A 13927-nucleotide genomic window follows, 5' to 3' on the forward strand; every position below is an offset into this window, starting at 1 on the left:
GACACAACAGCGACTCTCAGAGCCTAGGTCAACTGACTCAGGTTCACAGTAGGGAGCTAAAAATAGCAGTGCAAACATTCCCACTTGGGCTGGAGCTTGGTCTGAGACCCACCCCCCTTTCTGGGTTTCAGAGCCCAAGCGGGAACATCTACACCGCTATTATTAGCCCATGGCACAAGCACAAGCCAGTGGGCTTTGGGTTCTGAGACTCGCTTCCACAGGGGGTATATTTGCAGTGTAGCCGTACCCAGCGAGATCTACTGATGAAAACAGCTATCTAGGTTTATTATTAATGGTAAAAACCTGCAAATCCCAATTCACATGTGGATTCCTTACTCACACAAGTAGCCCCAATAAAGTCAACACGATTGCTCATGGGTATTAGTCATGTGCGCCATTTGCAGGTTCAGGCACTGGGTTTGCAATGAACAATTTTAGATTTGTCACCCCTATGCACACCGAACTAGAATAGAACAATCACTTTGTCCAGTTGTCTTTTTAAGTGATTTAGCATTTTGGATGCCTTCGCATTTGAACTTTACACAGTGATACTTGGTGGGGAAGGAAGGCATTGTAGCTTCGGCCTTCTTAAAATTAACTCACACCAGCTATTATCTGAGGAACCGTCATCATCTGTGAAACTGTGTTCAAATGAAGAATCAATAAATAAATATGAAGAAGAAATTTAGGGAAAACGAAGTGCCATTAACATTGCAAGAGTATAATGAACTCATAATTCTCAAAGGCAATGCAGTGAAACCCGGCTGTATGAGGCAACCGAAGACAAGTCAGTGTACAGAGCTCATTCCAAATCTAAGTTGTTTTAATATTTCAAAGACACATTAGAGGGAACACATCACATTAGCAACACCATGATGTACAGTCCTAGACAAATACAGCAGATAGCTGGTAAATTACTCTCCTGGAAACAGTTTCTGTTGGTTAAGGGAGGACATGCTAAGTTTAATAAGATGTTATTTACTTGTTTTCATTTTAATTAAATCTTTATATATCAAGAATGATCCAGTCCCACTTCAAAATACTGGGTCCAATTCTGCACATCTTTACCTAGGTAGGCAGCTCTCTCTCAAGTAGAAATCCTATTGATTTCAATTGAATTATGTGGGTGAGTATTTGCAGGATCACGATAATTGTTTTAAGGCCCAGGACTAGGGCTCTGATTCAGGAAAGCACTGAACTGAAGCACTGACTCAATGGAACTTAAGTATATGCTCATATAGGTACATGTTTAAGTACTTTCCTGAACTGGTGCCTAGGAATCATGCGTTCTGGAGTCTTAATTCATCTCTGCCAGTCACTCACTGCGTCCTTTGGCAAGTCACTTAGATTTCTGAACCATCAATGGGAGGTCAGACATCATTATTAATTATTGGTATTGCGGTAGCATCTAGGAGCCCCCGCCATGAGTCAGAATGCGACCTCTGCTAGGTTCTGTACATATATATATACACCCTTGACCACTTCATGCTACCAATGTATTTCTTCCCCATTCACCATCACCGCTATTTCCTGGCTACATGTAGAATACTTAATTAATTATTTTTTATATTAGATATTTAGTTACTAAGTAATTAAATAATAGTTGAGCTGCCTTACTATGGATAAGCATATCAGGCAAATGCCAAGTCTTGTACTTTAAAAAAAAACAAAACGCATGTGCCCTTGAGATATACAGTGGACCCTGGAAAGGTCACATTGTGGAACATTATATGGACTGACAGGACATTCATTGATTGTCCTGTATAATCCAGCTGATTAAAATAACTCTCTCTCATTATCATTTACAACAGAAAGGGAGGTGGGGTAGGAGGAGACCCTGCGATAACTTTAATAAACTTTTGAGACCTGGCCAATTCTCTTCTCCCCTCATACATACACGATCAGTTAGGTCTCCGCATGTGTCTGTGTCTATTGCATCGTTCCTTCTAGCTAATAAGTCCAGAATGAGCCTCTAGCCATGACCAATTTTTCATTTTATGAGACAAATCGGCAATCTTTAGCTGAAACTGCAATCTAAACAATTTATGCCTGACCTGGAAACACCACAGCAATTACACCTGGACAAGAGGCCATCCTTATTCAGCAACCTCCTGTCTTTCATATAGGCAAGAAAAAAAAATAAAATAAAACAAAAATCCAGTTTCAGGTTGACCAGAAAAGAATTTGAGGGTGGAGGGGGAATTTGGGGGTGGGGGATCAGTCCCCAAACTGAAGACTCAAATTATTCACTCAGCTCTAACTCTGTCCAATTTAGAATATATGCTATCTGAGGAACCACCTAATCAGGCTCCATTCCCACCTACCAGATCAGGGTACTGCTGGTGCACAGTCTCGGTTTCAAGTTCATATTGTCTCTGCTTCGCTCCGTCTTCAAGCATCCCAAAGTATTCCCAGACTTAGATCCCAATCCTATGCACTGATCCCAGTATGGGCAGCCCTCTGTGCTCACTCAGAACCCCTTGAAGTTACTCTCCACAAGCACTGAGATCCATTGTACAAATCCAGCTGCAGAAATGAGGACTTTGTAAAGTTCTGATCCTCCTTTATTAGGAAACCTGTTATTCAACCAGTTTGTTTTCTGTCCTCCAAGTGGTTCCCTAAGACAGGTATCTACCCCTGTGCCATTAATAACTATTATGGTCATTTCACAGAACCCACTATTTGAGCAATATGTTAGAACACTTTTGGTACCATATAAGCAACTTCCATTCAATTATGTTTTGAAAACATTAAGCAAAATTAAAACTACTTTTAAATTTCTGAGTACCTTGCATTATCTTTGGATTAATTATTAAAATGAAAATATTACTATTAATGAAGCACATGGAACATATTACATCTATCACAGCTTAAAAAAAAAAACTTAAGTCTATGAATGGATGTAGTTCATTCATTGATACATGCACCACAACTCCTCCAGGGAGTTTCACAAATTCACATGATCTCTCACAGAGCCGGATTTTGCATCTGAATCTGTGTTAGATATAAAAGACGTGTAAAATCTCATGTAGCCAGACACAGTTCCCTCTTGGCTACACAATACACATCTTAGGAAGCATAAATTATTACAGAAAGTGGTCTGGAATAAATTACGCAGAATAAACTGACTTCAGATCCACCTGTTTCAGCACATAGCAAAATGCATTTTGCTAAAGCCACACGCTTTTGTTCTGAGGTTTTTTTTGAGAATTTTTTTGAGAATAGAGAACTACTTGTGGATCACCCACTTAGGGCCAAGTCCTGGAGTCTTTACTCACATGAGCTATAAGCTTCAGTGGAACTGCTCAAATGAGCAAGGCCGTAAGCAGCATCTATGCCAAGAGGCCGATCGTACTAGATGCTAAGCACCTCCTACAAAATGCAGAAACACCTAGACCACCAGTAAAAGAGGGTCCATCGGCACCTTGAAAGTCCAATCATAACACACTATTCCAAATTCTGGAAACTGTCTCAGGGATCTAAAAGCAAGATCAAGCCCTTGAAACTCAACAAAATATCTGGCAGAGACCAAATACATTACAACGATTCTGAATTGTAAGCGGTTGCTTTCCAGCTAGTCACATGAACGGGAATGTTGCTGCACAAAGGATAAACTTGAACCTTTGTAACTGGCACATTACATTGGGGATCAATTTTTTTTGCCTCCTTCCAATAACCTTACAGTCAAAGTACATTATATTTTGAAACTAGCAAGTATAAGGCATTTAGTCAGCCGTATGACACAGGAGTGGGGGGGGGGAATCCTCGCTCATTCTGCAAACCGCTACTTAATGAAAAACCAATCAGAAATCACACACAGTCTTATTATAAACGCTCAGTGTGGTCACAATCGATTGGGGAATTAAGCCTAACAATCTGCATGATTGCTTGAGATCTCATTTAAAACTCACTAAAATAAATAAAAAATACATAAGCCCTTATCCAACAAAACATTTAAGCACCTGCTTAACTTTAAGCACGTGAGCAGACCCATTGCTGGATCAGGGCCATATTCTATAACTTGGTAACATACTTCATGCATAATTACCCCACAGATTTATACAGCTATGAAAAAAAATCATTTAGATCATAGACACATGCTCCAGAACAATGTAACAGCTCCAACCCATCAATGTTTATACACTGGTCAGGGGAAGATCGTTAAAAGCACAGAATAATTTATATGGTCATTGAAATTTGCAAATTTCTTTCTCCCAGTGTCTGACATAGACCCAGTCCAGCAAAGCACTGAAGCACATAGGGAGCTCTGAGCCTGTTGGCAATCCCACTGAAATCAATGGGATTTCTTACATGCTTTAAGTTACATGGGTGCGTAAGAACTTTGCTGTTTATAGGGCTTGAACCTGGGATAGAGGGAAACAACAGGATAGAGTACTCTACATGACAGTGAAATTATAACCAAAGTAAACCCCCCACTCTTCCACCCGTATCCATAATGTGCAAGGCACTGTCCACAGAAATAGGAAGACGTTGTCCCAGACCCAGAAAGCTGCAGAAATCTTTCCTTACTCACGTAATACTCCCATGAAAGCTAATGAGAATTTTGATTAAAGAAAGAGATCGAATGCAGCTACCACACACAATATGTAGCTGCCCAGAAAGAAAGAGAGGGGTGCGCGGAACTACAATATATCCGTATGCCATTATGTTATCACACCTTGCTGTATAAGCGTGTTTGTTTTTTCTTAGAAGGGAAACAGATACTGGTATTTTGTTCCCACTGATGGCTAGATATTCTAGAATGCAATCTTCACAGTCATGTTAAATGTTACAGTGGGGCCAGCTGAACAGTGCTGTAACACTTTGAGATAGTCTCTTGCAGTAAATCAGAATAATGCGAGTTGGAATACTGCAAATTCACCACTGCACAGAGGGTCAGCAAAAGGTCTATGTATCTCTTAAGTAATATTTTGAGATCTTCGTGGAACTTAAGTGCTGAATAGGGCACAGGGGCAAACTTTACCCTGAGAGAAACTTTCCAATTATCTCCAACCTTATCCATACTTGATTTTAAATAACCGCCACCTTTTATTAAAATGTATCAAACTGCTGTATTTTGTGCTTCTTCATTTGTAAAGCAAAGTCTTAAGAAACATAAGAGAAATATTAAAGGCAGATTGTCAATTTAAACTTGGCCCAATTTTTTTTGTGAAAACAACTCTTTCTCAAACCCAAGATTGATACAAATCATGGAATCATTTCCAAGATGTTTTTTAAGAAATAAACATTCCTCTTCATTATTGGAAACCCAAACAGTGCAGCCTTATGAACATTGGAACGAGTTACGTGAAACTAGCTTGATCGATTTTTTTTCTTTGTCCAAATTGAGGGAAATGCAAAAATGTGGGTGTGTTTATCACTTTAATAATCTGAAAGTCCTAGTAACAGATAAATGTGTATTTGCCAACTTATGCTTTTATACTGGTAGCATTCCTTTAACACTGAAATATGTCACATTCAGTTTCATAGCAAAAGGTATGTAAAATCATATAACGATTCCAACTATGTGAGTAAAGAAAAGGTTAAACGTTTTTAATGCACTTTTTAAAACAATTCTGTATACCTGATCAATATATTTCCCTAGGCAGAAAATAAATGAGTTCTCCTAGGAAGCGAAGGACAGAACAAAATGTCCATTTCTCTTCCTAGTATGAAAAGTAGTGATATAAATGCCCTCCAAGTAATTTTCATTAACTGCAGTCCAAACCTAGGGCTTGATCCTGTTCATTGAGATCAATGGGAGTTTTGCCTTGACATGGACTTCGATAGGAGCAGGATAGGGTCCCTGTAGCTGGTATTTTCACAGTTGTCAGCCTTCTTAATAGGAAGAAAAGTGGCTTTGCAACCATATGGTATTATTTTTAACCCAAAACATTTCACTGGAGACATTTAGGCATGTTACAAACCAAGGTAGTCATAAGCTTGCTACTTCATGCTTCAAATACTTTTGGGGGAGATCTAACAATGAGGGCTTTGATCATGTAACTTTTACTCAGGTAACTAGTCCTGATGACCGCCAGTGGAACTAATCACCTGAGTAAGGGCTGCAGGATCAAACCCAACGTTACCAGGTACTGGTAGGAACAGCAAATGTTAATGCCCACGGCAGAAACTCAAAGGCACCGTTCCAAAGAGTGGATTTCTTTGTAGTATTGTTTGATACTGCCCCCTTTTGCCCAACAACAAATCAACACCCTAGACTCCAGACAAAACTTTGCATGACATGCCGTTGTTTTCAGTAAAACATGATCATGCAAATGCTCTGATTTAACCCTGACATTGCCGCTCGGCGCTCTAAAGAGAGACTATTAATCAAGGCTATATAGCACTGCTGTGCAAACCTCATTTAAAACCTGGCTGCAATTTGCCAGGCAAGATCCTTTTAAAATAGAAAACCCGTCAGCGATATTCTTCAGTAACATTTCCACCCTTGTACTAAGGGCCCGTGGTCCGATCCTGCTTCAATTTAAAGTGACTTAAATGGGAGTACTTGTGGCACCTTAGAGACTAACAAATTTATTAGAGCATAAGCTTTCGTGGACTACAGCCCACTTCTTCGGAAGAATTTGTTAGTCTCTAAGGTGCCACAAGTACTCCTGTTTTTTGTGGATACAGACTAACACGGCTGCTACTCTGAAACCTGTCATTAAATGGGAGTAATACCTGAGTAAAGACTGCGGGAGCGGAGCCCCAGCTCGCCACGTGGAGCGAAAGGGAGGTCAGGCAAGACCAGCAGAGACCTTTTGAAATTAAGCCCCTGTTTCACCCGCATTGTCTATCAATCTTTGGGCATTTCCAATGCACCCAGCCCCGTGCTATCTTTTTCAGGCTGAGGCTGTGTATATAAACGGATGGGGCCACCTTGCTACAAGTCATTCCCCCTGCCGATTCCCCTTTGCCCAGGGCCCCCCGCTTCAAGCTTTTGTCTTCTGATGTGAACTCTCTCTAGCTTGCCCCTTTTCTCCTCTCTGGTCGCCTGAGGGGTCACACGAGGGCAAACGCGTTGTCAATTGCCCCAACCTAACAACAGGAGGGTGGGACAACAAACAAAGCCAAGACCCACATTCTGTATGGCAGGAGCCCCGGGACTACTTCGGGATTAACACGTCCCTGACCAGGCTGAGGACAAAAACATTAATCTCTTTCAGGATAGAAGAAGGGAAAGGGGGAAATCGCCCCCCTCTAAAACAGCATAAGGCATAACACGCACCGCAAAGGTTCCCTACTGGAATCTGCTTTATTCATCACTCAATCCAATTTTGGAAGGAAAAGTTTTAGTCGGAGGGTTTAGGAGAAGAAAAACATGCATGATTCAAGCAGCTGTTAAGAAAAAAAAAAAAGCTATTTTAAAACCCTGAGTAATCTGGTTAAATATCAGCAGGATTTTCCTTCTTGCCACCCCCTTTCTCTCTGCAGTTTTTGACTAGCGTTTTCTCCCTTGGGTACCTTATAAATCAGGCATATAGCCAAGTTAGTGCTTCTCTGTAGGAACAGTCGTTTGTCCCAGCTATGCTGTCTCCCTCCTTCTTGCCTTTATTCGCCCATCTTTTCTAATGAAAACAGCAATAACATTTGCCATCCGTTCAGTAAACAAACATTGAGAAGGGAGTTGGGGTGGGGGAAGAATCACAGCCCTGTGATAACTTTTTGCTTTAGTTGGTTTCTCTCCTGTTGGCAGATCAATCGGCCCAGGGTATCAGCTTGTATATGAACCCACCCAAAGGCGCTGAGATCAAATCTACTGCAGCCTAAACAAGAGTTTGGGCAACAAAGATAATGAACAAGGGCGTGGGCATTCTTGTTTAGAACAAGCTTAAACTTCACCAGGAGCCCCCACACACACACACACACACAAAACAGTTAAAAGAGAGATCGGGAGCTGGGGATCTCACATGCTTTCAGGGTTTTTTTTAAGTGCAGGAAATAATTTAAAAACCCAAACAGAGCGAACAGTGTACAAGGAACCATACAAGTGTACTTCTCCCCAGTTACTTCCCAGCAGCGATCTAAGCCCATAAATAAAGAGACAGATTTCATAACGGAGTAATGTGGACTTGACAACCCCTTTAAAATATCCTCACACTCCCCCCTCCCTTTGTTTGTTTTCTTTAAGGAAACTAACACTGTCTGGACACTCATGCTGCCAGCCAGCACCCTGTGGCAGGTGGGAACTGCCGGAAAATACAGATCTGCAACTTTTGGTGGGTGGATGTGTATGCGTTGGCTCGGCAAAGATTTGTTTTAGGTCCCCCCCCCTGCCCCCACCACCTAAATTTCCAACAATACATGAAACCAAGGAGCCGTACAAGGCTCTCTGGTTCCCTCTCCCCCTCCGCTTTTGATCTTCATCAGGACGTGAGCTGAACGTTAATGGGCCACCCCTACCACAAAGACAAATTACCATCTGGGGGGGAAAAATCATCCATCCCCTTTTCCTCCAAGGTACCGCACCCCCCCCCCCCTGCACACACACACACACACACACACACACCCCTCCTGCTCTGTGCAGCCCCGGTGAGTGGATTTAGGGGGAGAAAAAATAAATCACTTCCACAGCCTCCTCTCCTAGTTCATTTCCTCTCCAGCGCTCCGGATCGCCAACTGCACCCCCCCCCCCAGCTCTACAGCCCCCGGTGGGGAAGGAGGTGTGAAAAGGGACCGCACAACCCGGACACACACACACCCCGGAACAATGCAGCTCCCCAGCACCTCGCCTCCCCTTCCCCGTGGCGCCGCGAATCGCCTCCCACCGATCCCTGTTGCTGCGGCAGCCGGAGCGAGCAGGAGGTGAAGCTACACAAGAGCTTTTCTCCAAAGGACCCCCCCGCCCCGGGGTTGCGCCGGCTTCGCCATCCTTTCTCCTAGGCACGGCTCCCCCCTTCTCCCCGTTACCCCACCTCCACACGCACTGAAGTTGCTAAAGTTTGCAACTATACCCACACCCACACACACACCCCTCTCCTTTCTCACTTAGAATAGACAGCGCCGGGGCAAGGAAAGGGGAGATAATCCCCCCCGCGCGCACACACACACACACTTACTTACTATGGGGGGGCAGTAACTCACTTGCCCATCTTGCTCTCGATCTGCAGGATCAGCTCAGACAAGTCCACCGCCTCTCAGCCACCCTGGTCTCCCACGCGCGAGGCTCCCGGCCAGATCCCGGGGCGAGTTCTCGGGACTGAAGTCGTCCCCGTCCCCGTCCCCGTCCCTCCTCGCGCTGCCTTCCACCCCCGAGCAGCCCGGCAGCTCCTACCAGGAGCGCTTCCACTCTTCCCATCAGGGAGAGGGGGGAGGAGGAGGGAGGGGGGGAGCCAGGGGCTGGCAGCCCCACTCACACTGATGTCAACTAATATATTCAAAGTTCAACAGGGCATTTATTGACACGCAGCTCCCTCTCTTCCTTCCAGCGCGCACACAGCCTGGCTCGATGTTCTGCTCCCACTCCTCCTTAGCGGCTCACGAGGCAGCCAGCGCCTCCCTCCGTAACCACGCTCCAGCAGCCCGGGCTCCCGTGCATCTTAAAAAGCTTGCACGCGAGACCCGCGTTAGCCGTTTGCACGGGGGGCTCGCTCGCCTCTCTCATAAAGCCGTTGCAATATTTGTCCTTGCCTTCTCTGTCAGGCACAATGCCGGCCTTGTGTGCGTTTGCTGAGGGACTGTTTCTCACGGGCTTACCAACTGCATAGCTGGGTATTTTCGCGTGCAAGCCGTTTGCAAGCCTGCTCGGCGCAGGAGTGAATAGCCGAGGGCATAATGCAAGCCCCCGGCTAGGAATGTTTGCATTTAACCCTTTAGGCGCGCAGCAACATTTGCTGCCCGGGGAGGAGGTGGAGCAGGCGGGTGCTGTTTGGTTGCAGAGGTTTTTTGGAAGCAAGCGAAAGTGAGAAGTTTAAACTTCGGCCCTGGGAAAATTTCAGAGCAAAGCGCGTTAAGAAGCAAAGGAAATGCATACAGGCAACTCACTCCCTCTCTCTTCTGAGTGGAGTTTCCACGACTGCAGCGAGTTCAGTTTGGAGGGAAACCTGAGAACACACACCCCGGGCAGTAAGGGACTCATCTGTCAGGTCAGCTTGGACCAACATTTTGGGCTCTAGAGCCATGGATCAGCCTTTTAAAGTTCCTACAAAATCTAGATTTATGTGATTTGTAAAGCAACAAGAAGGTAGGGTTCCTGCCCCAGACAGTTTGCAGAGTGGCAGACAGAGGGGAAGGGAAAGTGGTCATGGTAGTGTTGCCTGGATGCAACCCATGCTCCAGATGTCCCTAAACCTCCAACTGTCAGAAGTTGGGACTGGACATGGGATGGATCACTTGATAATTGCCCTGTTCTGTTCATTCCCTCTGAAGTATCAGGGCCGGCTTTAGGCCGATTCCCCCGATTCGGGCCCTGCGCCCTAAAGAAGAGCGCCTAACTTAGGCGCCTTTTTAATTTTTTACTCACCTGGCAGCAGTCTGGGTCTTTGGCGGCACATTGGCAGCGGGTCCTTCACTTGCTCCGGGTCTTTGGTGGCGGGACCTTCAGTGCTGCAGAAGACCCGGAGCAAGTGCAGGACCCGCCATCTAAGTGCCGTCAAAGACCCAGCTGGGTATTCTAATCGGGCCCCGCACTACTATCATAAACAGGATGCTGGGCTAGATAGACCATTAGTTTGGCCCAGTATGGCCACATATGTTAATTGCCCTTGCTAGGCAATAATGTTTTCACATCACAATGAGGTTAGTGTGAACCAGAGGGATTTATCTCCAAGTGCCTCCAATCTAGCCATAATCAGCCAGTTGGTTTCTGGTCCAAGAGAATCTTTAGCAGGGTTTTGAATGCAGAGAGGATAGTGACTGGAAAGTGAAATGAAACTGAGTGGTTTGTTTTCTAGAGACAAGGTGGGTGAGATAGATCTTTTATTGGACCAACTTCTGTTGGTGAGAGAGTCAAGCTTTCAAACATCTCTTTTTCAGGTTTGCTTTGTTTTCATTATTCTAAATTGAGAGAAATACAAAGTTAAAAAAAATGGTGAAAAGCAAATTAGATTTGTACAATTATTTCACTTTTAATACTCTGAGGTGTTGTTAGTAATACAAGTGAGGACATTTGTTCTATTTTTTTAATATATTACAGGCAAGTCTCATCTTACGCAGGGGTTCCGTTCCGCAGTTAGTGCGTAAAGCGAAAACCGCGTATAGTCAAAATTACATTGAGTTGAATGGCGGGCAAAATCGCCCGCACTACAGGTACAGTATTAAAATTGTTATTTTTCTCTTTTTTGTTTGTTTTTGCCGACCGCGTAAAGCTGAAATCGCGCATGTTAAATGCGCGTAAGATGCGACAGACCTGTACTTTTAATCGGATGGTATTCATTTAATAGCTACTGCATCTTACATAGATTTAATAGTGATCTCTCAAGTACTGTTTTAGGGCTACATTGGGCAACGTAGTGGCAGGGTGTGCACATCATCAGTGGAGATTCACACAACATTGTGCCAAACAACACAAACACAATCCCACCAGCATTCTGTGGGCAGCAGGCATGGTAGGCACCCTGCAAGGCTAGCCAGTGCAGCGGAGTGGTTAGGGCTGTGTTCCCCTCCATCCCCTCACTGAGGCCAATAATTGGGATTGTGTCAGAGCCCTGCACACAGCTGCAAGGAGGTAGACTCCAGCTTCCATTGAAGGCAGTGGAAAACTACACACATTGCAGGCCAACCCATACTGAACAGAAGTTGAGCTGAAAGTGCTATTGCTTGTGATCGCATTCTAAACAATATCATGGTGCACGTTTTCCCAGCGTGCTGAGTGCCAGGAGAGTTTACTTCAAGACAATACAGTGGTGGTTTTCTCCTAAGTCCTTATCTGCAGAGTTTGCAATAAGATTACACTGCAATTGCATTTATCGGGGAAGGGGACTTGCCGTCCCTCATTTCAGTGAAACTTAGGTGTTAGTATAGACAGGCATTATTAACATAGCATGGCACATTTTGTTAGAGCAGAGGTTTGCCCCAGTGTCCTTGCCCAAAATTCCATGGCCTTATGGTTACCCATCTAGTTAACACCCTCCATACTGGAAGTGGTTGCATCTCCTTAGTGCTATATGTATATTGTCACTCCGGGATCCTTTGCCCTGAAAATCGGTACCTATGGCCCTAAATAAAAATTTAAAATTGCTAACAGATCAGTTATCAGAGGGGTACCCGTGTTAGTCTGGATCTGTAAAAAGCAACAGAGAGTCCTGTGGCACCTTTAAGACTAACAGATGTATTGGAGCATAAGCTTTCGTGGGTGAATACCCACTTCGTCAGACGCACCCAATACATCTGTTAGTCTTAAAGGTGCCACAGGACTCTCTGTTGCTTTTAACAGATCAATATTTACATTAGCAATATGTTTCTTAAGGTGTTTAGCTGAAGCTGTATAAAGACAGTATAATAAATAACTCTATAGTAAAAAGAAATACATCAAGGGGTTTTAGTGACATTACAAATTACAAGATGAGAGCCTCAGTTACTTATTTCCAGAATCCCAAAATGGAATTTTCTTTAGCGGCAGTGATTCACTATATATATGAAACTGTTTCTATTCAATAGACTAATCCAGTCATATTGATATTGTCAGTATGTTATAGTTATAAAACAGTGTGATTGTAGGATGTCTCGTCAATGCTAATATGACTATACATCATATTGGTGGTGGGTGTTTTCAGAAATCATATCACAGGAAAACAGCGATATAGATCCACTGATGTAGTCATCACACAATAAATAATAATCTGCCTATTCTTTGCCTGCTCTAATTTCTCTGTCCTTCTGTAATCTTGTTATAATTTAACTCCGTCATTGCGTTCTTTAACTCTGCAAAGCATTTTGCAGTACAGTTTGTATAGGAAAAATCTCTATATAAAGCTATATGTATAGTATTTTCAGTCTGACTTCCTTTCAAAAGCTGAGATTGAAAAACGGGACTGGTACTTTTAAAAACATTTGAATTGTTTTCTGATTGCAAATTTATTGCAATGCCACAACGGGCTCCACTCAAAGTTATACAAAGGAACTAGTCTTGATCTAGTCCTAATGTAGAATATATTGTTCCAAACCTCTCCTTTCTTCCCTGTTCATCCAGCCTGGTCCACTCGTAGGATATGATCTGAAGCACATGGAAGCCAATGGAAGAATTCCAATTGACTTTAGTGGGCCTTGGATAGGCCTTGGAACAGCAATGCCACGTATGTGAAACTGCTCCAATGGAATCATTAGTTCTCTCTCCTGGTTGGCATAGGCATGTGATCAAGCAGAGTCAGGAATTTGGAAGTGAGCAATCCTCTCCATTTTTCCTGTCCTGCATTTGTTTTTCCCTCAACTTCTCTTTACAACTGTAGTTTTATTTGGCATCATTACATAGTTTTTAGGGTGTTGCCTTAGTTGTCAGGTATCTTGTAAATGTCTTGTGTTTCTCCATGTCCTTAACAGGATGGATGATTGCAATCTTACTGCATGTATTTTTGTTCCGTTTAATTATATTACATTTTAAATAACTGATGTGCACCAACTTGGGCACAGAGAGGAGATTATATCTCCAGCTTTGTAGGCATCTGATAGTACACTAGCAGTTTTCCTTTTAAAATTTAATTTGGAAGGGATGGGTTAGCTGTTAGCTGACACTCCCTGCAACTGAAAATCTAAATCCCAGAAGAGTCAGCTCAAACTTTCTTTCTTGTGAGGTATGAAATTTAAGTACTGAGCAGTGTAGTGTGTGTGGATGTTTACCACAAGCCCTTGTAAACCAGGGTCTTCTCTGGTCTCTTTGAGCATTAAAGATCCCACGGCACATATTTAACGGTGGAGTTCTCCCCTGATGTCCTTGAGCAAAATTTATCCTCTGATACTGTTGTGCTATCTTTCACCCAAAAGGTGGTGG

The 13927-nt window shown here is 43.5% G+C and overlaps 1 protein-coding gene across 2 annotated transcripts in view; it reads right to left on the reverse strand.

Annotated features, from left to right (window-relative positions):
* The window catches only part of SEMA5B (semaphorin 5B), a 349785-nt gene extending 340085 nt beyond the window's left edge, over positions 1-9700 (reverse strand). The window contains exon 1 of one of the 2 annotated variants that reach the window (XM_034785184.1): positions 9067-9699. The gene's annotated coding sequence lies outside the window, so the exon portion shown is untranslated. Of the gene's footprint in view, positions 1-9066 lie in introns of both variants that reach the window. The other variant, XM_034785185.1, reaches the window with a different exon arrangement.
* Between the last annotated feature and the right edge of the window lie 4227 nt (positions 9701-13927).

Source organism: Trachemys scripta, chromosome 11 (genome assembly GCF_013100865.1).
Source record: "Trachemys scripta elegans isolate TJP31775 chromosome 11, CAS_Tse_1.0, whole genome shotgun sequence".
NCBI lineage: Eukaryota > Metazoa > Chordata > Testudines > Emydidae > Trachemys > Trachemys scripta.